The sequence below is a fragment of the Glycine max genome, chromosome 14 (genome assembly GCF_000004515.6).
Source record: "Glycine max cultivar Williams 82 chromosome 14, Glycine_max_v4.0, whole genome shotgun sequence".
Lineage (NCBI taxonomy): Eukaryota > Viridiplantae > Streptophyta > Magnoliopsida > Fabales > Fabaceae > Glycine > Glycine max.
Window position 1 is genome coordinate 44,343,308 of NC_038250.2, and position 6,478 is coordinate 44,349,785.

The following is a 6,478-nucleotide window of genomic DNA, read 5'->3' on the forward strand; positions in this document are numbered from 1 at the left end:
GAGAATATGTTGAAGAGTCGGAGTAAGGGATTGGAGAGACAATACCCGTACCCGACCCGCCCCATTGTCATGTCTAATTATATTAAATGCTACATTAAATATATTATTATTATTGGAATTTTTTTTAATATATGCGTATAAATACTACATTAATAACTTTTCTATAGAAAATAAATTTAAGGTGGTATTAATATAGGTTTACATATGTCATTATTTGGTGTAAGAGGAATGCTAATTAATGAGACTCTCTATCTCTTACACTATTTTTTAACACTTAACATGATTTACTAAAATTTATTTAAAATCACTAATTTTGATAGGTTTTATATCTAAATCAAGAGAGAAAATTATTATATGAAAAGTGAAACTTACCAAAACTAGTGTTTTTATTAAATTTTATTTAATTGTACTAAAAGTGTTAGAGTGTATCTTTAGCATTTTTTTTTTGGTGTAATAGCTTCCTTAATACTCTTTCAAAATTCTTTTTATTCCTTTAAATTTTTAAAGTTTGAAAAAACAGTATTATGATTAACATTTTATTTTAAAATCATTGTGAAGTAGAAAAACTCACTTCTCACACAAAACAATGGTATTTTAAATTTTTTTTTGACAAATTTTAAATGCTAATTACCCTATTAAATACTCTCATAAAAACTCATTTTGATTATGTGTTTGGTGGGGAAGTTCCAAATTAAAATTGAAGAGTATATTCATTTTGAGGATATGTTTGGTTACATCTAGAAGTATGTTTATGCATGAAAACTCAGTTTTAAATAAATAAGACTTAAGTTATTTTTGCAAACTCAATTATGATAGTGATTTCTATGTGAGTTTTTATGTCATAGTCATTTATTATGGCAAGGACAATAAACATGCATATGGATAATCAAACCATAGCAGGACAATAATAAAGAAAGTGTGCAATAAAACTGAAAATAATATTGAATAGATAATAAAGATAATTACATCATAGTGTTTAGTGCACCAAGCCTCCAACAATGAGTGATTTAGCCTCTCATTGTCATGAGAGGTCTTACAAAATGAAGAAATACAAGAGTGGAAGGAGAGAAAATGATGAGAAACAAGGAAGAAGAAGCCTAGAGTGCTCTCTGTCTTCATTCTTCATTGTGCCCTAAGTTGATTCCCTTTGATCTCAAGGGAGTGTCCCCCTTATAATGGGTTCAAGGCCTTTGTCTTGTCACTTAAGAGAACGCGTAAGACGAATTCTTTGAGAATTCCAAAGGTCACTCTTCAGTTTGTTCTACTCAGTAGGCAAGCTGTGAAAATGATCTAGACCATCTTCCTTCATTTCTAAGATATCACGTGTCCTCTTCAAAACAACCTCCCTCGCTAGGCAAGCATAACTCACTGAGCAAGTCTTCTTTGTTGTGACAACTTCCTCTTTCTCTTTTAGTGTTCCAAAAACCCTACAAAAGGCACAAAACTAAAAGAAAAATCTTAAGTTTTATTTAGAGGCCTAAAGTTCTATAAGACACTAAATTCTGACTAATTGAAACTAAACTAGGCAAAAATTAAGGAAAAAGCATATAATTCTTGTGTTAAATATAATTCAAATGAAACTATGCACACCAATTATCAAGGTAATCAAGTGAATTAAAGTGAAAAGGGACTAAGTTGTGCAATTTTAAAAAAAGATTTTTGACACCGCGTAAATATCCACAGCCATGCATGTCAATCATGACCCTGGGAAATAACCGTGGCCACTGGGAGAAAAGAAAATTTCTGAAGATCAGTGTCAACTTTTCGATAATGGCTATGGATAATCAGCGCCATTAGTCACTTTAGTCACTACGCCAAAATTCATTATAGATAGTGCTTATTTTCCCTACAAGATAGTGATTTTGAAGAGCTATGTACGTATATTGCCGATATCTATTTATAGATAACGCTTCTTTGAATAAATGATATCTATCTATGTGATTATTATTCTTTATATATCACAAACCTGATTCACTCATTTACATGAATTTCTGTAAGTAATTTAGCACAGTCAAATCCATTTTCAGTCCAAGCATAGAGAGAGAGAGAAAGAGAGCGAGAGATTTAGCTCAAAGAGTTATGTAAGCATTTATACATCACAAATACAGCAAACCAATTCGTCAAATAACTCACAAATCTAAATTTCAAATACAAAATAACTAGATATCAGTACTAAACTTTTGGGATGCAAGTATATGGAAACACAACGTGATGACTATCAAGATGATACCATGTGAATAAGCAGCACAATAAATTGTGATTTATTTCTTGTAGTATCAAAACCATGGGAAGCAACTAAAGTTAAGAATCCAGCTGTAAGAGTAGCCGTCAAAGGAAACAATGGACTGACTTCTTCATTTAACCTAAGTCAGGACAAGCACACTTAGATCAAAAAGTGATAATTAAACTCACTTGCAATTAAATTAATTAATCTAAAAAGACTTAGTAGATGATAAAATATAGAATTTAATGCATCAAGTTGAGTATTAGGATAGTTAAAACTTGTCCCCCTGACTATAATGATTACTAGAAATCTGATTACATGCTCAGTTAAATCTTAAGAGGGAATTTGAGAGCAAATTTGACTGGCTTAGGAATTATAACCCTAAGTGGCATAATTGTTTTTATCTAAAATGTTGGTCCAATAGTTGGTTCTAAGTGACCAAAGCACCAATAGTTCAAACTCACCTGGAAGTCTGCAAAACTTTGTTGTTCTTGTAATTTCTGGATCATGTCATCCCGCTATGCACCATGTCATCCTCTCATGAAGAAAAGTTAAAGATGCATAACACCGACCCTGAAACCTCATTTAAAAATTTGTTTAGTAAATAAAATGATGACAACAAATATAATACTGATAAGAGTCAATACGTACACAAATGACAAAGCAATTTTGAAAAATAGCTTAAAAGCAAAACTTCTAATTAGTCTAGTCAATAAAATATTTGGTTAATTCTTTAATTTACCGTTGAAGAAACACCCATACCCTTTACCGGAAGTGTGTTTTCGTTGTGTTACTTATACAAATATACAACAAAAACGTGATTCCGTTGCAGTAAAAATCTCAACGGAATCATAATTCTGTTTGAGAATTGGATGCAGAGAAAACCCTCACCTTGGTCTAGCGAGCTTCAAATGACAAAGGAGAATAAAAAAAGGAGGAGTCATGTAAGCAAAAAGGAGAAGGAGCGGATGAGAGAAAAGAGCATGAGGAAAGAGAGGTGAGGTGGGGTGGGTGAGAACTGGAGGAAGTGGGAAAGAGAAGGGAGCGGGTGGAGTGGGAAGAACTCCCACAGGAGGCAGTTTTGTCTTTTTGCTTCAAACTCAAAAAAGGGTACTGTCAATAGCAATCCCCTTGGTTGATTTAGGTTAAAGTTTTTACCTCTTTTTTTAGTCCTGGGTTTTCCGTGCAAATGAGGTCCAGTCCAGTCCAATTCTAAGCTATGTGTATCATTGTAGAGGCACGCAACTTTACTCCTCATACCATCAATTCATGACATTTTTTCGTGTGTCTCGTACAGCCCTTAGCATGCAATGTTTTGTGTTTACATATTGTAGAAGAAAAAAGAGAGGAGAAAATGAAAATGTTGAGTTAAGAATATTCAAGGAAACAGATTTTGATGCAAATATCCATGCATCACACTGCACAACATGTCTTCCATAAAGCTTAGTGAGAGACATGATGTTGTCCTCACTCAATTACATATCAACCGGTGGAATTCAACATGTACTAAGTCCTTGGATGGCACTTCGTCATTGTGGATGTTTTTGGGCCCAAACCGAGAAGGCCCAAGAGGAGAGATTAAGAGATGCAAGGGGGTTGCTATTGGTCCCAACCAAATTGTTATTGGTCCCTACCATCATTCAAAAATTCCAAATTTACTCACGCCCACGATATACAATGGAATCATGTATCCACTGCATCATGGAGGTGCGAAAACTGTTGTTTAACGGAATATCAATTCCATTGTATAGTAAGCAGCAGAATCTTGATTTTGTTGTATTTTTTTTTTTTGCAACCCCTTGCACAACATGATTTAGTTGTGCATCATGATTTATGGAAAAATTGTATATCAGAATCACAATTTTATTATGATACTCACTAAGACATACTACAGAATCATATTTCCATTGTGTATTTTTTTGTTTTAAAAAATACACAATAGAAATACGATTTTATTGTGCATCTCGATAAAGCATATAATGGAATCATATATACCCCATTTTGTTTTTTCATAATTGTTCTGTCCAAAATTAGTTTTTTCTTTTTTAGAAATAAGATTCTTGAATGAAATTGAGTTCAAAAAGTAGTAAAATTTTAACATATTTCAGAGACTAATTTTCAGAAACGTTCAACTTTAATATTTTTGAAACTGATTTTTCAAAAACCTAATTTAAAAAAAAAAGGTTTACTCTTTTGTTGGAACACAATCCTCTGTTTTTCTTTAATCCATTTGTTTATCGGTCATTGCTTTGGGCACCTAACGTTTTTGCTGGGACACCCAACAACGAAGGTTAAAGGACTAAAATGCCCTACCCTTCACCTTTTGCTTAAAAAAAACAAAACTTTTCTTCTTCCTCTTGGCCACGCCGTTTCCCTCTGTTCGTGCTTCTTCTTTTTCCTTCGTGGGTGCTGCTCCTCCATTCCTAGTTCTTCTTCTTGGTGGCTTCTGCTCCTTCGTTGTTGTTTCTTCTACCTTTCGTCTTCTTCATTCTCCTTCGAGGTAAGTATTCTCTTGGCCGTATGATGATTGTTTGTGCATTGTTGCCCCTTCGTTTGTGTTGTTTATGCCGGTATTCATGGCCATTTTTTGTGAAAAAGTCATACGAATTGGCAATGTGTATGATTTTTTTAACTTTTAATTTATTTTCTGATATAGTTTTAAAACAATTAATTCTAAATTTATTTTGTGATTTATTTGTTGCTTGTTATGTTTTAGTAATTTTTTATATATTAGCAATAGTTTTATAAGGATTGATTGGTGATATTATTTTATAGTGGTATAGAAATAAAAAAAAATTAGATTAAAAATTAGATTGGTGAAAAAAATTATAAAAAAATAAAATAATTTTTAGTTAGCTTAAAAAATTTTAAAAATTGATTGAAACAAAAACTTAAAATATTTTAAAATTGTTAGTTAGTTAAAAAAAAGATTAAAACCATATTTTAAACAATTTTAAAATTGTTAGTTATTTTTATAAAATGATGGAAATCAAAAATTAAATTTTTTTTTTAAATTTTTTAGTTAGTTAAAAAAATGATTGAAACCATATTTTAAAATTGTTAGTTATTTTTAATAAATGATTGAAAACAAAATTTAAAATATTTTAAAAATGTTAGTTTTAAAAAATGATTGAAAGGGAAATTTAAAATATACTAAAATTATTAGTTAGTTTTAAAAAATGATTGAAACCAAAATTTAAAATATGTTAAAATTGTTTTTTAGTTTTAAAAATTGATTGAAACCAAAATTAAAAATCTGTTAAAAATTTTGGTTAGTTTTAAAAAAATGATTGAAACCAAAATTTAAAATATGTTAAAATTGTTAGTTAGTTTTAAAAAAAATGATTGAAACCAAAATTTAAAATATGTTAAAATTGTTTTATATTTTTAAAAAGTGATTGAAACAAAAATTCAAAATATTTTAACATTGTTAGTTAGTTTTAAAAAATGATTGAAACAAAAATTCAAAATATTTTAACATTATTATTCAGTTTTAGAAAATGATTGAAACAAAAATTTAAAATATTTAAAAAAACTATTTGTGCAGATAATGGTTAGAACTAGAGGTCTTGGTGGGCTTTTGGCCGAGCAATAGGAAAATCCCTGGGGAGGAGAGAGGCTAATGACAATGATAATGATGCACCCAGTGGCGAAGGCCTACCACATCTACCCGTAGACAGTGACAACAAACTCGTATTGTTGAGAATCCTCCGACGGCTGCAGAGGAATTGAAGGAAGAGCAACAACAACCACCTGTTGAAGGTGTTATTGATGTTGAGGGTTTTCCAAGAAGACCCCATGACACATCAGTTCTGAGAGATTTTCAAAATCACATTGCTTTGAGAGTGTAGAATGGAAAGGTATGTAATTCTTAAAAAATATAAAACACGTAGTTTACAACTTATTTTTTTTTTGTTACAAGATTGATATTATTGTTTGCAGGAACGTCCTGAGTTGAAGCTATCTTCCCATGAAAGGAAGATGGCTAAGTTCAGGAGGCCTGCTCTAGAGATTGAAGGCCTTGTGATTGGTAGGAGACTAAGTCCTTCGATCGCATGTTCCCTACATACGGGCGATTGAGGACTAATGTTTGCTTTTGTGGAACATTGGCATAAGGAAACTAGTAGTTTCCATTTGCCCATCGGAGAGGTGACTATCACCTTGGATGACGTCGCTTCGTTGCTACATTTGCCTATCGTAGGGACGTTCCATAGCTTCGAGCAACTTCATGTCGACAACATTGTCGATATGTTG

The 6,478-nt window shown here is 31.6% G+C and overlaps 1 long non-coding RNA gene across 2 annotated transcripts; it reads right to left on the reverse strand.

Annotated features, from left to right (window-relative positions):
* Positions 1–974: 974 nt before the first annotated feature.
* Positions 975–3,244, reverse strand: LOC102661595 (uncharacterized). 2 transcript variants are annotated; one of them, XR_005888263.1, is made up of 4 exons: positions 3,116–3,244; positions 2,689–2,797; positions 2,231–2,363; positions 975–1,444 (listed from the first exon to the last, which is right to left on the reverse strand). It is a non-coding gene; the product is annotated as an uncharacterized lncRNA (long non-coding RNA). The 2 variants fall into 2 exon arrangements; XR_418139.3 differs by lacking the exon at positions 2,231–2,363.
* Positions 3,245–6,478: the final 3,234 nt, after the last annotated feature.